The 24,253-nt window shown below is 33.2% G+C and overlaps 1 long non-coding RNA gene across 2 annotated transcripts in view; it reads right to left on the bottom strand.

Moving 5' to 3' along the window:
- Positions 1 to 18,650: 18,650 nt before the first annotated feature.
- Positions 18,651 to 24,253, bottom strand: part of LOC146311247 (uncharacterized) — a 38,128-nt gene continuing 32,525 nt past the window's right edge. For both annotated transcript variants that reach the window (XR_014772296.1, XR_014772295.1), the window contains exons 5-7: positions 23,597 to 23,656; positions 21,625 to 22,248; positions 18,651 to 18,945 (exon numbers count right to left, since the gene is read on the bottom strand). This is a non-coding gene — a long non-coding RNA (uncharacterized LOC146311247). The remainder of the gene's footprint in view (positions 18,946 to 21,624; positions 22,249 to 23,596; positions 23,657 to 24,253) is intronic.

The following is a 24,253-nucleotide window of genomic DNA, read 5'->3' as shown; positions in this document are numbered from 1 at the left end:
TTAAAAGCATTTTTTCATAATTTTAATCAATTTTATTAATAATAAAATGTAATAACTTCTCTTTTATGTACTGTAGTGCCACCAAAATCACTGCAGCCATCAACTGGCCCCTGCTTATCATACTACAACTCTTGGTTTGATATTAAAAACATTTTTTCATAATTTTAATAAATTTTATTAATAATAAAATGTAATAACTTCTCTTTTATGTACTGTAGTGCCACCAAAATCACTGCAGCCATCAACTGGATGCCGCTGATCATACTACAACTCTTGGTTTGATATTAAAAGCATTTTTTCAGGATTTTATGGAATTTTTATTAATAATAAAATGTAATAACTTCTCTTTTATGTACTGTAGTGCCACCAAAATCACTGCAGCCATCAACTGGATGCTGCTGATCATACTACAACTCTTGGTTTGATATTAAAAACATTTTTTCATAATTTTAAGAAATGTTATTAATAACAAAATGTAATAACTTCTCTTTTATGTACTGTAGTGCCACCAAAATCACTGCAGCCATCAACTGGATGCTGCTGATCATACTACAACTCTTGGTTTGATATTAGAAACATTTTTCCATTATTTTAAGATTTTTTATTAATAATAAAATGTAATAACTTCTCTTTTATGTACTGTAGTGCCACCAAAATCACTGCAGCCATCAACTGGATGCTGCTGATCATACTACAACTCTTGGTTTGATATTAAAAGCATTTTTTCAGGATTTTATGGAATTTTTATTAATAATAAAATGTAATAACTTCTCTTTTATGTACTGTAGTGCTACCAAAATCACTGCAGCCATCAACTGGCCCCTGCTTATCATACTACAACTCTTGGTTTGATATTAAAAACATTTTTCCATAATTTGAAGAATTTTTATTAATAATAAAATGTAATAACTTCTCTTTTATGTACTGTAGTGCCACCAAAATCACTGCAGCCATCAACTGGATGCTGCTGATCATACTACAACACTTGGTTTGATTTTTTTTTTTTTTTAAATCATAATTTTATGGAGATTTTATTAATAATAAAATTTAATAACTTCTCTTTTATGCACTGTAGTGCCACCAAAATCACTGCAGCCATCAACTGGATGCCGCTGATCATACTACAACTCTTGGTTTGATATTAAAAGCATTTTTTCAGAATTTTAAGAAATTTTATCAATAATAAAATTTAATAACTTCTCTTTTATGTACTGTAGTGCCACCAAAATCACTGCAGCCATCAACTGGATGCTGCTGATCATACTACAACTCTTGGTTTTATAATAAAAGCATTTTTTCATAATTTTAATAAATTTTATTAATTATAAAATGTAATAACTTCTCTTTTATGTACTGTAGTGCCACCAAAATCACTGCAGCCATCAACTGGCCCCTGCTTATCATACTACAACTCTTGGTTTGATATTAAAAACATTTTTTCATAATTTTAATAAATTTTATTAATAATAAAATGTAATAACTTCTCTTTTATGTACTATAGTGCCACCAAAATCACTGCAGCCATCAACTGGATGCCGCTGATCATACTACAACTCTTGGTTTGATATTAAAAGCATTTTTTCAGGATTTTATGGAATTTTTATTAATAATAAAATGTAATAACTTCTCTTTTATGTACTGTAGTGCCACCAAAATCACTGCAGCCATCAACTGGATGCTGCTGATCATACTACAACTCTTGGTTTGATATTAAAAACATTTTTTCATAATTTTAAGAAATGTTATTAATAACAAAATGTAATAACTTCTCTTTTATGTACTGTAGTGCCACCAAAATCACTGCAGCCATCAACTGGATGCTGCTGATCATACTACAACTCTTGGTTTGATTTTTTTTTTTTTTTTTTTAATCATAATTTTATGGAGGTTTTATTAATAATAAAATTTGATAACTTCTCTTTTATGCACTGTAGTGCCACCAAAATCACTGCAGCCATCAACTGGATGCTGCTTATCATACTACAACTCTTGGTTTGATATTAAAAGCATTTTTTCAGAATTTTAAGAAATTTTATTAATAATAAAATGTAATAACTTCTCTTTTATGTACTGTAGTGCCACCAAAATCACTGCAGCCATCAACTGGATGCTGCTGATCATACTACAACTCTTGGTTTGATATTAAAAACATTTTTTCAGAATTTTATGGAATTTTTATTAATAATAAAATGTAATAACTTCTCTTTTATGTACTGTAGTGCCACCAAAATCACTGCAGCCATCAACTGGATGCTGCTGATCATACTACAACTCTTGGTTTGATTTTTTTTTTTTTTTTTTTTTTTATCATAATTTTATGGAGGTTTTATTAATAATAAAATTTAATAACTTCTCTTTTATGCACTGTAGTGCCACCAAAATCACTGCAGCCATCAACTGGATGCTGCTTATCAAACTACAACTCTTGGTTTGATATTAAAAGCATTTTTTCAGAATTTTAAGAAATTTTATTAATAATAAAATGTAATAACTTCTCTTTTATGTACTGTAGTGCCACCAAAATCACTGCAGCCATCAACTGGATGCTGCTGATCATACTACAACTCTTGGTTTGATATTAAAAGCATTTTTTCAGGATTTTATGGAATTTTTATTAATAATAAAATGTAATAACTTCTCTTTTATGTACTGTAGTGCTACCAAAATCACTGCAGCCATCAACTGGCCCCTGCTGATCATACTACAACTCTTGGTTTGATATTAAAAACATTTTTTCATAATTTTAAGAAATGTTATTAATAACAAAATGTAATAACTTCTCTTTTATGTACTGTAGTGCCACCAAAATCACTGCAGCCATCAACTGGATGCTGCTGATCATACTACAACTCTTGGTTTGATTTTTTTTTTTTTTTTTTTATCATAATTTTATGGAGGTTTTATTAATAATAAAATTTAATAACTTCTCTTTTATGCACTGTAGTGCCACCAAAATCACTGCAGCCATCAACTGGATGCTGCTTATCATACTACAACTCTTGGTTTGATATTAAAAGCATTTTTTCAGAATTTTAAGAAATTTTATTAATAATAAAATGTAATAACTTCTCTTTTATGTACTGTAGTGCCACCAAAATCACTGCAGCCATCAACTGGATGCTGCTGATCATACTACAACTCTTGGTTTGATATTAAAAACATTTTTTCAGAATTTTATGGAATTTTTATTAATAATAAAATGTAATAACTTCTCTTTTATGTACTGTAGTGCCACCAAAATCACTGCAGCCATCAACTGGATGCTGCTGATCATACTACAACTCTTGGTTTGATTTTTTTTTTTTTTTTTTATCATAATTTTATGGAGGTTTTATTAATAATAAAATTTAATAACTTCTCTTTTATGCACTGTAGTGCCACCAAAATCACTGCAGCCATCAACTGGATGCTGCTTATCATACTACAACTCTTGGTTTGATATTAAAAGCATTTTTTCAGAATTTTAAGAAATTTTATTAATAATAAAATTTAATAACTTCTCTTTTATGTACTGTAGTGCCACCAAAATCACTGCAGCCATCAACTGGATGCTGCTGATCATACTACAACTCTTGGTTTGATATTAAAAACATTTTTCCATAATTTTAGGATTTTTTATTAATAATAAAATGTAATAACTTCTCTTTTATGTACTGTAGTGCTACCAAAATCACTGCAGCCATCAACTGGCCCCTGCTTATCATACTACAACTCTTGGTTTGATATTAAAAACATTTTTCCATAATTTTAAGAATTTTTATTAATAATAAAATGTAATAACTTCTCTTTTATGTACTGTAGTGCCACCAAAATCACTGCAGCCATCAACTGGATGCTGCTGATCATACTACAACTCTTGGTTTGATATTAAAAGCATTTTTTCAGGATTTTATGGAATTTTTATTAATAATAAAATGTAATAACTTCTCTTTTATGTACTGTAGTGCCACCAAAATCACTGCAGCCATCAACTGGATGCTGCTGATCATACTACAACTCTTGGTTTGATTTTTTTTTTTTTTTTTTTATCATAATTTTATGGAGGTTTTATTAATAATAAAATTTAATAACTTCTCTTTTATGCACTGTAGTGCCACCAAAATCACTGCAGCCATCAACTGGATGCTGCTGATCATACTACAACTCTTGGTTTGATATTAAAAGTATTTTTTCAGAATTTTATGGAATTTTTATTAATAATAAAATGTAATAACTTCTCTTTTATGTACTGTAGTGCCACCAAAATCACTGCAGCCATCAACTGGATGCTGCTGATCATACTACAACTCTTGGTTTGATTTTTTTTTTTTGATTTTTTTATCATAATTTTATGGAGGTTTTATTAATAATAAAATTTAATAACTTCTCTTTTATGCACTGTAGTGCCACCAAAATCACTGCAGCCATCAACTGGATGCTGCTTATCATACTACAACTCTTGGTTTGATATTAAAAGCATTTTTTCATAATTTTAAGAAATGTTATTAATAACAAAATGTAATAACTTCTCTTTTATGTACTGTAGTGCCACCAAAATCACTGCAGCCATCAACTGGATGCTGCTGATCATACTACAACTCTTGGTTTGATATTAAAAACATTTTTTCATAATTTTAAGAAATGTTATTAATAACAAAATGTAATAACTTCTCTTTTATGTACTGTAGTGCCACCAAAATCACTGCAGCCATCAACTGGATGCTGCTGATCATACTACAACTCTTGGTTTGATTTTTTTTTTTTTATCATAATTTTATGGAGGTTTTATTAATAATAAAATTTAATAACTTCTCTTTTATGCACTGTAGTGCCACCAAAATCACTGCAGCCATCAACTGGATGCTGCTTATCATACTACAAGTCTTAGTTTGATATTAAAAGCATTTTTTCAGAATTTTAAGAAATTTTATTAATAATAAAATGTAATAACTTCTCTTTTATGTACTGTAGTGCCACCAAAATCACTGCAGCCATCAACTGGATGCTGCTGATCATACTACAACTCTTGGTTTGATATTAAAAACATTTTTTCAGAATTTTATGGAATTTTTATTAATAATAAAATGTAATAACTTCTCTTTTATGTACTGTAGTGCCACCAAAATCACTGCAGCCATCAACTGGATGCTGCTGATCATACTACAACTCTTGGTTTGATTTTTTTTTTTTTTTTTTTTTTTTATCATAATTTTATGGAGGTTTTATTAATAATAAAATTTAATAACTTCTCTTTTATGCACTGTAGTGCCACCAAAATCACTGCAGCCATCAACTGGATGCTGCTTATCATACTACAACTCTTGGTTTGATATTAAAAGCATTTTTTCAGAATTTTAAGAAATTTTATTAATAATAAAATGTAATAACTTCTCTTTTATGTACTGTAGTGCCACCAAAATCACTGCAGCCATCAACTGGCCCCTGCTTATCATACTACAACTCTTGGTTTGATATTAAAAACATTTTTTCATAATTTTAATAAATTTTATTAATAATAAAATGTAATAACTTCTCTTTTATGTACTGTAGTGCCACCAAAATCACTGCAGCCATCAACTGGATGCCGCTGATCATACTACAACTCTTGGTTTGATATTAAAAGCATTTTTTCAGGATTTTATGGAATTTTTATTAATAATAAAATGTAATAACTTCTCTTTTATGTACTGTAGTGCCACCAAAATCACTGCAGCCATCAACTGGATGCTGCTGATCATACTACAACTCTTGGTTTGATATTAAAAACATTTTTTCATAATTTTAAGAAATGTTATTAATAACAAAATGTAATAACTTCTCTTTTATGTACTGTAGTGCCACCAAAATCACTGCAGCCATCAACTGGATGCTGCTGATCATACTACAACTCTTGGTTTGATTTTTTTTTTTTTTTTTTTTATCATAATTTTATGGAGGTTTTATTAATAATAAAATTTAATAACTTCTCTTTTATGCACTGTAGTGCCACCAAAATCACCGCAGCCATCAACTGGATGCTGCTTATCATACTACAACTCTTGGTTTGATATTAAAAGCATTTTTTCAGAATTTTAAGAAATTTTATTAATAATAAAATGTAATAACTTCTCTTTTATGTACTGTAGTGCCACCAAAATCACTGCAGCCATCAACTGGATGCTGCTGATCATACTACAACTCTTGGTTTGATATTAAAAACATTTTTTCAGAATTTTATGGAATTTTTATTAATAATAAAATGTAATAACTTCTCTTTTATGTACTGTAGTGCCACCAAAATCACTGCAGCCATCAACTGGATGCTGCTGATCATACTACAACTCTTGGTTTGATTTTTTTTTTTTTTTTTTTTTATCATAATTTTATGGAGGTTTTATTAATAATAAAATTTAATAACTTCTCTTTTATGCACTGTAGTGCCACCAAAATCACTGCAGCCATCAACTGGATGCTGCTTATCATACTACAACTCTTGGTTTGATATTAAAAGCATTTTTTCAGAATTTTAAGAAATTTTATTAATAATAAAATGTAATAACTTCTCTTTTATGTACTGTAGTGCCACCAAAATCACTGCAGCCATCAACTGGATGCTGCTGATCATACTACAACTCTTGGTTTGATATTAAAAGCATTTTTTCAGGATTTTATGGAATTTTTATTAATAATAAAATGTAATAACTTCTCTTTTATGTACTGTAGTGCTACCAAAATCACTGCAGCCATCAACTGGCCCCTGCTTATCATACTACAACTCTTGGTTTGATATTAAAAACATTTTTCCATAATTTTAAGAATTTTTATTAATAATAAAATGTAATAACTTCTCTTTTATGTACTGTAGTGCCACCAAAATCACTGCAGCCATCAACTGGATGCTGCTGATCATACTACAACACTTGGTTTGATTTTTTTTTTTTTTTTAAATCATAATTTTATGGAGATTTTATTAATAATAAAATTTAATAACTTCTCTTTTATGCACTGTAGTGCCACCAAAATCACTGCAGCCATCAACTGGATGCCGCTGATCATACTACAACTCTTGGTTTGATATTAAAAGCATTTTTTCAGAATTTTAAGAAATTTTATCAATAATAAAATTTAATAACTTCTCTTTTATGTACTGTAGTGCCACCAAAATCACTGCAGCCATCAACTGGATGCTGCTGATCATACTACAACTCTTGGTTTGATATTAAAAGCATTTTTTCATAATTTTAATCAATTTTATTAATAATAAAATGTAATAACTTCTCTTTTATGTACTGTAGTGCCACCAAAATCACTGCAGCCATCAACTGGCCCCTGCTTATCATACTACAACTCTTGGTTTGATATTAAAAACATTTTTTCATAATTTTAATAAATTTTATTAATAATAAAATGTAATAACTTCTCTTTTATGTACTGTAGTGCCACCAAAATCACTGCAGCCATCAACTGGATGCCGCTGATCATACTACAACTCTTGGTTTGATATTAAAAGCATTTTTTCAGGATTTTATGGAATTTTTATTAATAATAAAATGTAATAACTTCTCTTTTATGTACTGTAGTGCCACCAAAATCACTGCAGCCATCAACTGGATGCTGCTGATCATACTACAACTCTTGGTTTGATATTAAAAACATTTTTTCATAATTTTAAGAAATGTTATTAATAACAAAATGTAATAACTTCTCTTTTATGTACTGTAGTGCCACCAAAATCACTGCAGCCATCAACTGGATGCTGCTGATCATACTACAACTCTTGGTTTGATTTTTTTTTTTTTTTTTTTATCATAATTTTATGGAGGTTTTATTAATAATAAAATTTAATAACTTCTCTTTTATGCACTGTAGTGCCACCAAAATCACTGCAGCCATCAACTGGATGCTGCTTATCATACTACAACTCTTGGTTTGATATTAAAAGCATTTTTTCAGAATTTTAAGAAATTTTATTAATAATAAAATTTAATAACTTCTCTTTTATGTACTGTAGTGCCACCAAAATCACTGCAGCCATCAACTGGATGCTGCTGATCATACTACAACTCTTGGTTTGATATTAAAAACATTTTTCCATAATTTTAGGATTTTTTATTAATAATAAAATGTAATAACTTCTCTTTTATGTACTGTAGTGCCACCAAAATCACTGCAGCCATCAACTGGATGCTGCTGATCATACTACAACTCTTGGTTTGATTTTTTTTTTTTTTTTTTTTTTTTTTTAATTTTATGGAGGTTTTATTAATAATAAAATTTAATAACTTCTCTTTTATGTACTATAGTGCCACCAAAATCACTGCAGCCATCAACTGGATGCTGCTTATCATACTACAACTCTTGGTTTGATATTAGAAACATTTTTCCATTATTTTAAGATTTTTTATTAATAATAAAATGTAATAACTTCTCTTTTATGTACTGTAGTGCCACCAAAATCACTGCAGCCATCAACTGGATGCTGCTGATCATACTACAACACTTGGTTTGATATTAAAAACATTTTTCCATAATTTTAAGAATTTTTATTAATAATAAAATGTAATAACTTCTCTTTTATGTACTGTAGTGCCACCAAAATCACTGCAGCCATCAACTGGATGCTGCTGATCATACTACAACACTTGGTTTGATTTTAAAAGCATTTTTTCAGAATTTTAAGAAATTTTATCAATAATAAAATTTAATAACTTCTCTTTTATGTACTGTAGTGCCACCAAAATCACTGCAGCCATCAATTGGCCCCTGCTTATCATACTACAACTCTTGGTTTGATATTAAAAACATTTTTTCATAATTTTAATGAATTTTATTAATAATAAAATGTAATAACTTCTCTTTTATGTACTGTAGTGCCACCAAAATCACTGCAGCCATCAACTGGATGCTGCTGATCATACTACAACTCTTGGTTTGATATTAGAAACATTTTTCCATTATTTTAAGATTTTTTATTAATAATAAAATGTAATAACTTCTCTTTTATGTACTGTAGTGCCACCAAAATCACTGCAGCCATCAACTGGATGCTGCTGATCATACTACAACTCTTGGTTTGATATTAAAAGCATTTTTTCAGGATTTTATGGAATTTTTATTAATAATAAAATGTAATAACTTCTCTTTTATGTACTGTAGTGCTACCAAAATCACTGCAGCCATCAACTGGCCCCTGCTTATCATACTACAACTCTTGGTTTGATATTAAAAACATTTTTCCATAATTTTAAGAATTTTTATTAATAATAAAATGTAATAACTTCTCTTTTATGTACTGTAGTGCCACCAAAATCACTGCAGCCATCAACTGGATGCTGCTGATCATACTACAACACTTGGTTTGATTTTTTTTTTTTTTTTAAATCATAATTTTATGGAGATTTTATTAATAATAAAATTTAATAACTTCTCTTTTATGCACTGTAGTGCCACCAAAATCACTGCAGCCATCAACTGGATGCCGCTGATCATACTACAACTCTTGGTTTGATATTAAAAGCATTTTTTCAGAATTTTAAGAAATTTTATCAATAATAAAATTTATTAACTTCTCTTTTATGTACTGTAGTGCCACCAAAATCACTGCAGCCATCAACTGGATGCTGCTGATCATACTACAACTCTTGGTTTGATATTAAAAGCATTTTTTCATAATTTTAATCAATTTTATTAATAATAAAATGTAATAACTTCTCTTTTATGTACTGTAGTGCCACCAAAATCACTGCAGCCATCAACTGGCCCCTGCTTATCATACTACAACTCTTGGTTTGATATTAAAAACATTTTTTCATAATTTTAATAAATTTTATTAATAATAAAATGTAATAACTTCTCTTTTATGTACTGTAGTGCCACCAAAATCACTGCAGCCATCAACTGGATGCCGCTGATCATACTACAACTCTTGGTTTGATATTAAAAGCATTTTTTCAGGATTTTATGGAATTTTTATTAATAATAAAATGTAATAACTTCTCTTTTATGTACTGTAGTGCCACCAAAATCACTGCAGCAATCAACTGGATGCTGCTGATCATACTACAACTCTTGGTTTGATATTAAAAACATTTTTTCATAATTTTAAGAAATGTTATTAATAACAAAATGTAATAACTTCTCTTTTATGTACTGTAGTGCCACCAAAATCACTGCAGCCATCAACTGGATGCTGCTGATCATACTACAACTCTTGGTTTGATATTAGAAACATTTTTCCATTATTTTAAGATTTTTTATTAATAATAAAATGTAATAACTTCTCTTTTATGTACTGTAGTGCCACCAAAATCACTGCAGCCATCAACTGGATGCTGCTGATCATACTACAACTCTTGGTTTGATATTAAAAGCATTTTTTCAGGATTTTATGGAATTTTTATTAATAATAAAATGTAATAACTTCTCTTTTATGTACTGTAGTGCTACCAAAATCACTGCAGCCATCAACTGGCCCCTGCTTATCATACTACAACTCTTGGTTTGATATTAAAAACATTTTTCCATAATTTGAAGAATTTTTATTAATAATAAAATGTAATAACTTCTCTTTTATGTACTGTAGTGCCACCAAAATCACTGCAGCCATCAACTGGATGCTGCTGATCATACTACAACACTTGGTTTGATTTTTTTTTTTTTTTTTTAATCATAATTTTATGGAGATTTTATTAATAATGAAATTTAATAACTTCTCTTTTATGCACTGTAGTGCCACCAAAATCACTGCAGCCATCAACTGGATGCCGCTGATCATACTACAACTCTTGGTTTGATATTAAAAGCATTTTTTCAGGATTTTATGGAATTTTTATTAATAATAAAATGTAATAACTTCTCTTTTATGTACTGTAGTGCCACCAAAATCACTGCAGCCATCAACTGGATGCTGCTGATCATACTACAACTCTTGGTTTGATATTAAAAACATTTTTTCATAATTTTAAGAAATGTTATTAATAACAAAATGTAATAACTTCTCTTTTATGTACTGTAGTGCCACCAAAATCACTGCAGCCATCAACTGGATGCTGCTGATCATACTACAACTCTTGGTTTGATATAAAATATTTTTTCGTAAGTGAAAAAGATGATGTCATTGCTGCCTCAAGGACACTCTGTTTAAACCAATCACACAAGGATACAAAAGTGTGATGAAGCCACTAGCCAATCAGGAACACCTTTCAATTAAGCTCTACCTCAGATCTTTTCAGTCTGCATAACCTGCATATCACCATGAAGGAGAAGATTATGATTATTTTTTATTATTATTATGATTTTTTTTAAAAATATCAAACCAAGTGTTGTAGTATGATAAGCAGGGGACAGTTGATGGCTGCAGTGATTTTTGTGGCACTACAGTGCATAAAAGAGAAGTTATTACATTTTATTATTAATAAAACGTCCATTAAATTATGATTTAAAAAAAAAAATAAATATCAAACCAAGTGTTGTAGTATGATCAGCAGCAGCCAGTTGATGGCTGCAGTGATTTTGGTGGCACTACAGTACATAAAAGAGAGGTTATTAAATTTTATTATTAATAAAATTTCTTAAAATTATGAAAAAATGTTTTTAATATCAAACCAAGAGTTGTAGTATGATCAGCAGCATCCAGTTAATGGCTGCAGTGATTTTGGTGGCACTACAGTACATAAAAGAGAAGTTATTACATTTTATTATTAATAAAATTTCTTAAAATTATGAAAAAATGTTTTTAATATCAAACCAAGAGTTGTAGTATGATCAGCAGGGGCCAGTTGATGGCTGCAGTGATTTTGGTGACACTACATTGTCTAAGAGTGAAGTTATTGAATATCTGTGTAGTGTTTCTCTTCACTGCTGTAGCGGTTTTGCAATTTGCAGATGGTCCCTATCCACTCGTCTCACAGCCGGCTGCTCATAGACACCAATGTTATTTCTGCAGCTTGAAAGACAGCTACTTTTGATAAAACTGGGCTTGTAGCACATTGTCTACCTTACAACGATGGGAAAGAGGCCTCGTTTATGTTTTGACAACGTATCACTAATGAGTTATTGATGCCGGAAGTCCGAATCTGTGAATATCCTTCCAACTTTACCGAGCTCACATTTCTTACAAATTTTTATGTGTACTGTTCAACACTCAGCTAGCTAACAATCAATGCTAACATTACCCAAAAAGAAAATCAAGTGCAGGTCAAATTTAAGCTAAAACCTTAAAATATATACCTTAACATATCTATCTATCTACATAACGTTAAATAAGTAAATTTACTTACCTCCAACGCTAGATTCATTTAGCTGCGTGGTACCCATAGGGCAACGGCGGAATCTGCCGTCTGACTTGCCGCTCTTCCTCATTCAAAAGATACGATACGTTATCCTTGAGTTACCTTGCAAGATCTCGCGTTGATAATTTGTTGCCAGGAGGGCTCAGGCATGACCCGCCCAACTTTCCCTCTGATTGGCTTATCCCAATATTTCCACCCTAATCTTAACCAATCATCGCTCTCATGGCTAAAAAAAACACTTAAATTCAAGGGCTCCGTCTAATCTTATTCGAGTTGTTTTCTAGCCGTGAAATTAGCGGTTCACAATATGGATGGATTATAGACGAGACAGCTATGCCGAAGAGGAAACTCGTTACACCTGACACAACAGAAAGAGACTGGTTGAGGAAAAACGTTCCTGCACGTACTTTATCAAGATGGAAAAAAAAGGTATGCGCGACATGTCTCCTAACGCAGCTCATAAGTAACGGTAACGTTACAGTATTTGGTAACTAATTACTGTCCATTGTTTCGTCAGGAAAATCAACAGAATTTTGAAAGACATCGGAGAACACACAACGCGACAACATGTAAGTGCTACCAATTTCTTTACTCTTCGTCTTATCATCTAATATTGTCATACTTAATGTAAGATACATAGCGAACTAATAGGTCACCATAATCATTTAAGCCCTAGTCCTGTTGATATGTGCCAAATGTGAGCTGAAATGTTCACTTTTTCTTTAAAGCATGAAACATTGTGCAGTGTGGGGTCATGCACACTCCACCACCATATGTATTTTGCATTATGTTTTGATGGACGAGAATTACAGAGATACGGTATACAACATTGTAAATGATGTATGTATGTCACGTGAGTAGTGAATTTATTGTTGTTGTGAGAAGGAAATCCCAGGCTAGGTTAGACTAACCCAGAATAACCCTAAACCCTAACCCCTAACCCATACCCAGAATAATTTCTGTTGCATTCATGTTGTGTGATTTTTTAAAAGCAAATGTAATCTACAAGGCAGTAGAGGAGGTACAGTTTTTAACATATCAACAAAACATACAGTTTTATGTAGTGTGTTTGCAGTGTAGTTCAAAACCAACCAGTCATCAATAAAGGAAAGGAAAAAATGCATTGTAATAGTTTTCTGGGGAAGTCTGTGGAATCTGTCTCTAAGGAGTTGTTGATTTGTATTGCTTAAAGGAAAGTTATGAAGATACCAGTCAGAGAGAAGATCAGAGAGCAGAACCTCTCACACAGGCTCAGGTGAGACAAAACTACAATACTATACAGCTCTCTCTCAGTCTCTCACCCTCACTGTCAAAGTACAGCTACTATTACTCTATTTCTCCCCTTCATTCTTATCTTTTTAATAAAAAAATGGACTTGTGTTTCTCTCAGGAAAGTGAAGATGCCACCCAAAGAGAAGAGCAGAGAGCAGAGCCTTTTGCATTAGCACAGGTGAGAAGAAACTACAGTTTTATCCAACTCTCTCTCTCTTTCTATTTCGCAGTCTCTCACTGTCAAACTACAACTACCAACCTCTATCCCTCTCCCTTATTCTTTTATCTTTTTAATAAATAATGGACTTGTGTTTCTCTCAGAACAGTGAAGATGCCACACAAAGAGAAGAGCAGAACACAGAGCCTTTCACATTAACACAGGTGAGAAGAAACTAGTTTTATACAACTCTCTCTCACTCTGTCCCTAACTCTTACTGTTTTACTACAGCTACTATCTCTGTTGTTCATTTGTGTCATTCTTAGGAAAGCAATGAAGATGCCAGCCAGAGAGAAGAGCAGAGAGGAGAACCTCTCGCACTGGCACAGGTGAGAAAAAACTATAGTACTATACAACTCTCTCTCTCTCTCTCTCTCTCTCTCTCTCTCTCTATCTCTCTCTCTCTCTCTCTCTCTGTCTCTCTCTGACTCTCACCCTCACTGTCAAACTACAACTATTACTCAATCTCACCTCCTCATTCTTTTATCTTTTTAATAAATAATGGACTTGTGTTCCTCTCAAGACAGTGAAGATGCCACGCAGAGAGCAGAGCCTTTCACAGTAGCACAGGTGAGAAAAAAACTACAACTCTCTCTCACTCTGTCCCTAACTCTTACTGTTAAACTACAGCTACTATCTCTATTGTTCATTTCTGTCATTCTTAGGAAAGTCATGAAGATGCTAGCCAGAGAGAGGAGCAGAGAGGAGAACCTCTCGCACTGGCACAGGTGAGACAAAACTACAGTACTATACTGTCTTCTCCCTCTCTTTCCCTCTCTTCCTCTGTAATGAGTTGTTGATTTGTATCCTTCTCAGGAAAACAATGAAGATACCAGCCAAAGACAAGAGCAAAGAGCAGAATCTTTCATAATGATACAGGTGAGGCAAACTACAGCATTCGCATATGAGGTTAATTACATTTTTGAATATTACATTTAGTTGTCATTTGAAAAACTGTAACAAAATGCAGACATACAGTTTTTGCGGTTAATTGAATTCATCCTCTTTTTTTTCCTTGTGTTGTTCCTTGTGTTTATTTTTTATGCTAAGTACAGTCAACCGAAATTGAAACCTGATAAGGTTTAATACAGTTCTGCTTTTTTCAATAATTTTAGGACAGTGTTCCTCAAGAAATAGATGTCCACTCCCATGGACTAACGGAAGGGCAAAGCATCATCTCGATTCTCTCCTTTGCACTGAGACACAACACTACAGGTGTATTGATGGAAGATTCATGGTCATACCTAAAGCAAAACAAAACAAAGAACAACTCTGTTGCGCTTTTAAAGGATGGGAGTATTTTTAGAGTCTCACACTTTATTGACATGGGTGACCAGTGTTTATATGCCATAGGAAACTATGGTAGTTGCACAGTGCAGAAATTAGCCAGAGGTTCTCATATCAAAACTCAACTGAGCTACATGTCAACTGTCCACTTTCCCACAGGCTTTCACAAAGCCATAAATGCTACTCAGGTAGTTAGACCATGTATGTATATTCAGTGTCCACAGTCCAGCTCAAGTGTATGTCAGCTACTGAACACATATTACTGTAAGTGAATCAATGTTAACTAAATGTGAAGTCACTTATTCATTTTGAGTTTCTGAGCTGAAAAGGAAACATTTCTGTCTAAACTATTAGCAGTGTAACTAAACTGAAGCGGCACATATCAGTAAAGACAAAATGCACACGTATTCTTATGTGAGACATTTTGCACTGCATGTTATTCTAATCTTGTGCAAAATTAAAAGTCTTTCTATAGCAAGAAAGGAATGAATGAGTCTTTTTCTATCTCTTTGCTTCATATTGAATACTTTCCATGGGGATTTTTAATATTTGCTGTGTGAATACAAAATCATTTTGCTAATTTTAATGGCCACGGTTGGTTTAAATAACAAATATTACCCATGTAATAATTTTAGGAAAATTCAGTAGTCAGAAGAGAATGTATGTCTTATATATGTGGCACCTCACATAAGTCTTCTAAGTGTTTTCTATGAAACCTTTCAGATTTTTTACTTTCACTGATAGTTGTCCAGCTCATAGAAGTTTGATATAACACAGATCTACTAAGGATATTGTATGTGAAATTACTATCATATACTGTTCTTATAAGTTCCCAAATCATACAAGTTTCATATTGTACAACTTTACTAAGGATCGTATATCTGGCTTGACTGTCTTATGCATAACTTACAAGTTTCAGATAAAAGAGACAAAAACTTTATAAAATTTATCTATATCTTTTCCATATGGGATGTTTCACTACCGACCCTGTCCCCAGCAGTTCATCTGCTGTAGCTAATACACTGAATATGGATAAGTACCTCATAAAACTCTACATCAAATAATCCCTCTACCAAACTCAGCCATCAAGGAAACCCAGTTTTCCCAGTCAAAATGAACTTTGTGGAAGATTTTGAGAAATAAAGGCATATCCTATGACTTTTTTATACCTTCAAACTTCACCAAGTCTAGTTGAATAACTGTGGGATTAAGAGCTTCTCTCAAAAGTACTTGGACAATTGATACTGAGGGACATGCGCATATTTCTCATCCTACCAGACTTTCTAACTTGACACAGAGATTCAACCAGCACTTCTCTAACCTCTGGGCAGCTGTTGACCTGGTTTCAAGCTGAACTTCAGTGTCCATGATGTTAGTGGCCACTTTGCTTCTTTCCAACCTAATCTACATGCTGTTTTGTATGAAATTCAAAGTGTGTTTCTAACAATAATTGCAGGGTGGTTGACTCCTCTTGTTGACCCCCTGTTAGCCCTCACTGCCGGATGGTATCTCCGCCACCATCTCAGTACTGTAACCTAGCAACAGGGGATATGATGGCAGACTGTGATGCCGTTAAGCAAGACGGGAATGGATTTTAGGATTTTCCGGATGACCTATGGGAATAAGCAACATGCTCAAAACACAAAAAACCTCTTAAAGCAAGAAACTAGGTGGTGACTTGATCACAAAGAAGTGACTGGTGTGAAATTGGACCAACCAGTTATACACAGGCTGAAACACTTAGACAGCCGTGCAAACACCCACTTTAACACCAGTTTCACAAGGGATGAAAAGAAAGAAGAACCGAAATACACAACAAAATTTGTGGAAGAAATGATCGAGCGATATGCAGATTCAGAATATTCACTGCATTCTACCTTTATGTTTTAGATATTTAGCTGATTTTTAAAGCTTTTTTAGTGAGTGCAACAGTACAATGAGCTTTATTTCACTGATCCATGAAAATGCCTTCATCTATGTCAAGAAGACATTTAATCTCTTAATGCAGGCATATTGAGTATATTTGGATTAGTGCTGCTGCTGAATGATTCATATGTTTTTGAATTATAAGTCTGAGCCTTTTAAATTCACCTCCTAAACAATGACAAGAAACGTAAATGTAAACATGTAAGGCTTCTGATGTCTGCTGCAACTGAATAGAGAGGTTTAACATGAAGACACCTTACATAACCTTTAGAGATATTTCAAAAACCAAATAGCAGAGTTGTTGATTTTCTGGCATTGTGTGCAGAAAAGCAGTTGAGCAGTTCAGATTTTTTTTTTTTTTGACTCAATCATTCTTTGCAGCTTTTCTCTCACAATGCTGGCAGTTTCTTTAGTTTCTCCACCTACCCAGCTCTTCTTCTTCTTTTTGTCTTCGGCGTCCTTGCCCAGACTGCCCATGCTGAAGTGACTGGCTGCGCTGTTGATGCTGGACATAGTTTCTGATGAGTGCTGCCTTCTAATCCGCAGATCTGAAAATGGCGAGCAAATTGAAAAGATGAGATACACCTACAATGCTGAACTCTGTACCAAACTTTGTTGTCATTAGTATATAGTTTAACATCCCGAATATTGGAAATAAATTACTGAGTTGGCAAGGCAAGCCCTTTTAACATCTGATCAGTAGTGGTGACAGCAATCACATCAACAATTGTTTGTGACTAGTTTGAATATCAAGCCAACATATCCATAATGTAACTTTGAATAGTAGCACTTTTAAGTAGACTTGATTTCTCACCAGTCAAAATGTTTTTTCCTGATATCAAAAATGTATTTATTGGTAGAGGAAATGTCCCTTGTAGATATCTGCAACCTTATTACAACTAGTCAAGTATTACCATTCACTTTTATTCAAACTCAATTATGCATAGAGAACTTAATTTTGGTCTGTTTAAATTCTAAGTCAACATATTCATAATGTAATTTTGATTAGATTTTGATTAATTAGCAATTCCAATTAATTTATAACTTAATTCTCACCAGTAAAAATGTTAATTATTCATATCAACATTTCAGTTCTTACTAGTGGCAGTTTTCATCGTAGATATCTACAATTCTTATAACTTACAGGTAAAAATAATGGAATTCTTGATGTCGAAAATGCAATACTGACTAATCAAAATTAAATTATTGATGTGTTGCTTGATACTGTAACTAGTAAGAATTTTGTGATATCTACAATTCCTTCCGTTCCCACTTGTTAAAATGTAGATGCCTTCAATGTACACTGCTAAATTAATATGCTAATTAGGGAAACACATGAAATGGATTAGCTAATTAGGGTTAAATAGTATTTAAAGATCACAATCCTTTTTCAACATGTGGAAATTCAATTGAAAATTTGTAATCTTTATTCTTATAAAAATAAGCTACACCTCCGGTAACATGCTGCTTACATATTAATGCATCAGCAAAAATAATCTACTTACATGACAACAGTTTGTATAATAGTTTAACAGTCACAGGGCCATTTGAGTACTTTTACTTCAAGTACATTTTTCTGATTATACTACAACATTTATTTGACTTTAATGTTACATAAGTAACATTTTTAAAGCAGGACTATAAATTTATATACACTTTCCAAATGACACAAATTACACCACAAATATATAAAAGTTTCATTTTATTCTCGACAGAATAAACCAGCAGAGGGTGTAGAAGAACATTTTCAGCATCATAAATGACGCAGAGTTAAGTTTATTTTATACAGTCAACTGGCATCAAATGTCATAAAAGTAGAGGTTAACTACCTGAAACATCACACAAAATATATGTAAAAGAGGCGTTTCTGGATGCAGGCTTCAATGATGGCTTCTTATCAGCAGGTCTTCCCTTGAAGTCTCGTTCTGTCAGTCGTCTTCTTCTGGTCACTCTGGAGATTTTCTCAGACTCTGATCTAGAAGCATTTATCTCTGCCTGAAGATCAGAAGTCAGAAATTAATCAAGCACAACATTCAACCACTAAAACTAATTTTTCTGTTCAGGAATGCAAATAAATAACTATAACTTGACATCTTAATCAAGAAATAATAATGAAATAGCGCTTTACTATTTTTTCAGTTTTTTTTTTTTTTGAAAAAGAGTAATTTGAAAATTCATGGATAACAATAATAATTATATTTTAGCATTAAAAAATATCATTTTGGTTAAAGAGCTTCTATATACAGGAGACTCATCTCGCCCCTTTAACTGAGAGAAACACAGGAGATTATCTGACCTGCATACAGCAGGTACTAAGATTTAAAACTGCAAGTGTAGGTGAGCAATGTGTACAAAAGATTCAACCATGCATATGTTATTATTTAATCAAGGTAATATGTTAGTTTTATTGAAACTATTTTGAGAAACTCTTTAGAGAGAAAATAAGATAAAATATCCAGTGGGGTAAGATAGAAAAAAATGTTGACATCCAACAAGAAGGTCAAATATCACAATTTAGACCAGAACTGTTCATAAAGTGATTAATGAGGACACATGAGGACATTCCTCTGTAAATAAAGGAAACATCCTGAGAAATATTCACTGTCACACATGAAAATGCTGATTTTACCATCAAAGGTCGTGAAAAACAACAATAAATATGAGTTCTGAGTTTGTCACACTGCAGAAACGTGTTATTAACCACTCAGACAAAATTTGAATGATTAAAAAAACATTAAATACATAATTGAGGTCTCAAATCCTGAAAAATGGAGCAGTTTTCTCTGCGGTGAAACGTTGCAGGTGTGTCTGCTCCTCTGTCTCAGTGTGTCATGTTGTGTTGTTCATCTGTCGGTTCATGGTTCTTAGATGCTCAAAAACTCACAAAAACTTGCACCCATGGTTGACCTGGGAAATATTTCCATTTGATGTTGTGATTGGGCGTGGCACCTCGACTCCAGAAATTCACAAAATATGGCACAAGTATCAGGAGTGGAAAAAAAATGACATCTGATATGAGTCTTAGACGTGTGATAGACTCGATATAGCGTCCCCTATAAAATTTTAATATAGTGGCCCTTGTGGTATATTTCACCTAGATGTAATTCAGTCTGCAGAAGGAACATGTCCAGACCTACAGAAAAGTCTTTTGGAGCCACAGCTCAATAAGAAGTTGGCCATTTTGGAATTTGTGTGCAATTTCATCACTTATAGGTTGTCATTTGTTTAGTTAATATTTGTTTAGTTTTGTTGAACAGTGTGTCCATGATGGTGAATTTTCATGTTTCACCATGAAAACTGTTGTAAATCAAACATTTTCTAATCTGCCCCAAACTTCAAATGTTTGATAAGAGTCCTTGCTGGGACACGTCTACACGCCAATACTGAGTCATGGTCACAGCGCCACCTACTGGCAACAACAAGTCAAGTTTAACCAGTGTCGGGGATAATATATTACTAAGTAAGGCTTTACTGCTACTCCATTACTTTTTGCAGTAACTAGTAGATGTGTTTGAGTGTATCTAGTTACTTTTTCAAATTCAATAATGGTATTACAGTTACAGAAATTTAAAAGTCTTGTTTAACATTATTTTATGTGAAAAAATCTGACAATTTCAGAGCATTAAGGTTTATTTTTATCCGACCTACAATGATAAGATGTCTGAGTTGTTTTGTGTCACACTGTGCCACAGCAACACTAAAATAATGTGTGCATTAATAACAATACTGAAGCAAAAAAGTAACGCCTAATTTACTTTTCCTAGCAACTAGTTACTTTTATAACGCAGTAACTTGGTTAGTAAATCATAACTGTAACTATAGTTACACATTTTCAGTAATTTACCTGCAGGTAACACATAGTTCATCAAATTCATACAAAATTTCTAACATATCTTCTCCAGTGACACGTACTCCAGAGAGGAAATAATATTTTACTCATTAATGCAGTGTCCAGGTGTCTGAAAAATTCAGAGCCACGCTGAGCTGCTGCTGCTGCTGCTGCTCTCCCTGATGCCCCCCGGGGCTGATCAATACTGCTTTCACCTTTAATTATTACATTATTCTACGACAATAGGATGAAGGATATGAAGTTCACAGCTCCATCAACAGATTTCAGGAAGTGTGTGAAAGAAAGTATATGAGGTGAACAGATTAGACTTTCAATAACTGGTTCAACACAGTGGCCTGGTTTTTTAGCGCTGCTGCCTCACAGAAAGAAGATTGTGAGTTTGAATCCTCCAGTCAGCTGGGATGGATGGTTGGACCTTTCTGTGAGGAGTTTGCATGTTCTACTTGTGTCTGTGTGGGTTCTCTCCAGGTTCTCCAGCTTCCTCCCACAGTCCAAAGACATGCAATAAGGTGAACTGATCATTATAAATTGTCCATAGGTGTGAATGTGAGTGTGAATAACTGTTTCAAAACCTCTTGTTTTGTGTTTGTTTCAGTGACATTTTGTGGGAAAAACAAACATTTACCAATATAATATTAAAAATAAATCTAAAAATAAAAAATAAAAATAACCAAATAATAACCATTCTGTATTAAAATTGTACCTCTGAATGAATGGTGTCAATAAACGATAAACTAAACCATGTAGTTTATTTAACTACTGCATGAGTATGAATACAAAATGTTAATGAATGCAGTTACATTTAAATGTACATAAAAACTTACCTGGAAGGAGAGCAGATTCTGTCATAACTGACTGGCGATCTATGTGAGTGAACACTGGGTGTATCATGGAGAGAAAGAGGAGACAAACATCCATCAGTTCAGAGGTCAAACACAAAGTCAAAGACACTAAAATAAGATTATTTCATGGTGCAGAAACAGAGCAGCATCTCAGATGTGAATATTGTCTGATAATAAATTGAGGAGTGTGTTTGAAATCAAAGCTGTCTTCTTTTGATCAATCACTCCTGTTGGTCTCACTGCAGAGAGAGACCACCAGGGTGGGAAATTAAGATTGTATGTTATCAATCCAGACACAGAAACTGATGGATACACAGAAACTACCAAGAAGACACCAGAAAAGTTCAGGAAAAGTTGATTCTCTTCCTACTGAATGATTTCTCTACTCTTTTAAAGTAACTTCCTCCTACTTCTAATATTAATATTAATTATTAGATTATTGTTGGACAACAGGAACATGAAGTTCACAGCTCCATCAATATATTTCAGAAAGTGTGTGAAAGAATGTATATGAGGTGAAAAGATTAGACTCACCTTTTATTGTCACCATCATCTGCTGCAACATCCTCCTCCTCCTCCTCCTCCGAGGAAGAACTGTAGTCTGACCTGCAGCGAGTGACAAACACAGTTATGATGCTACTTCATCAGTATGAAAATAAACATTAAAACCAAAAGCAACATGATTTCAAACATGATAACAGTGATAAAGAAGCTATACATGTAATATGTGACTGTATAAATGTCAGTAAATGAGGAAACATGTTAAAGTCAGTAAACATTCTTAACATCCTACAGGATTTTCAGAACAAAATACAACATTTGGAAATGCATGGACATACTGACTGATTTTACACACTGATTTATCAACAAAATGAAACCCAGAGTGTGTGTAACTGCTTCAAACAGAATCAGATTGTGTGAGATGTGTGTGTCATACAGTGACAACGTTGGGTTTTTACAAACTTTACAAAATGTAAATGACTGCAGTAATATTTCCAGGGTCAAGAGGGGGTTTTGTATTGTACGGCAACATGTTTGTGTTTGGTTTCCCCCTCTACTCAGGTGTTGTTGTGTTGTTTGTGATTTTTCCCCAGCGGCGTGTCGGCTGATGATTGGCTCAGGGACTGAGGCCGCCTACTGTAAAAAGGCACCTGCTGGTATCAGCATCACTCCTGTTTCCTGACTCCCAACCTGACCGTGTCACGCCATGTGTCAATACAGTCAATACTGCAGTGTGTAGATTTATGATAATTAGCAGGCTATTAGCTTAGCTTATTAGGTGCTCATCTGGGGAAACGAGCAGATTTGAATCCAGTTTATATGCTGCTAATTGTTATCTTTAAGTTATGGCCTGATTATTTAATTTCCTGTGCTTCCTAAATTGATGTAGCTGGCATCACTGTTATACTGCTATGAAAAGTGTAAGCATCTCTCAACTCCGTAGCGGCCTGAAGCAACTGTGACGCTCTACCCCGGTCACATGACCTACAACTTGTTGAAGCCAGTGTCATGTTAAGGTTTATTTATGTGCATGACCCTGGTTATTTAGTGACATGACATTTCTTTTATGTAATTGATACCATGTACGTCCTAAGTTGATGCCGCTGTGTAGTGATTATTATTATTATTATTATTATTATTATTATTATTATTGTTCTGTTGCAGATATCACAAACCACACACACATGCAAATGCTTCAGTAGACTTTCATTATGATTGCAACCCCCTCACTGTTGGAATACCTGCATGTTTGGAATAAACACTTCTTCTGAAGGAGAGAAGTTGCTGCGTTTTCTCTGACTGGAAAATTAGGCCAGTTGTGCGCAGCCAGACTACATTTACCCAAACTACAATGGTACTGGTCATCCCCAGTGGGAGTGGGGAAAGAGGGGAGTCACTTTTATGCTGTGCTCAGGTTTTCTCCCAAACTGGACATAACAACATAAAAACTTACCTGAAAGGAGACCATGTTTCAAAGAAATCCACATAGCTGCATCCTGCTAAAGTTTTCAATCTGTCATGGAGAGAAAGAGGAGACAAACATCCATCAGTTCAGAGGTGAAACACGAAGAGAGAGAAGATAAAATAAGATTATTTCATGGTGCAGAAACAGAGCAGGAGCAGTTTGAGAGGTGGAAGGTGTGTGTGTGTGTGTGTGGGTGTGTGTGTGTGTGTGTGTGTGTGTGTGTGTGTGTGTGTGTGTGTGTGTGTGTGTGTGTGTGTGTGTGTGTGTGTGTGTGTGTGAGTGTGTGTGTGTGGTGGGGAGTTTCAGATGAGAGGCTGGGAGAGACCATCACACCATCTGCCTCTGGAAACACTGCTGATGACTGATTATGTACTTTCACATTTCACACTTTTTGACCAAATAACTGATTGACTAATTGATTAGTCAGTTGGTTGAAAGATTGTTCTTGATTTACTGGAAAGAAAATAGTGGTTCCACCTTTTCAAATGTGAATATTGTATGATAATAAATTGAGGAGTGTCTTTGAAATCAATGCTGTCATTAATTATTACACATTAATTATTATTGGATTTTATTTGGACATTAGGAACATTATGAGGATTATAATGTATGTTATAATATTTGTTGTTACTTTGATCTTCTGAT

The sequence above is a fragment of the Lutjanus erythropterus genome, chromosome 18, assembly GCF_056507025.1.
Source record: "Lutjanus erythropterus isolate fLutEry1 chromosome 18, fLutEry1.hap2, whole genome shotgun sequence".
Lineage (NCBI taxonomy): Eukaryota > Metazoa > Chordata > Actinopteri > Lutjaniformes > Lutjanidae > Lutjanus > Lutjanus erythropterus.
Note: the sequence above shows the minus strand (reverse complement) of the source record. Positions and strands in the feature narration are given on the sequence as shown.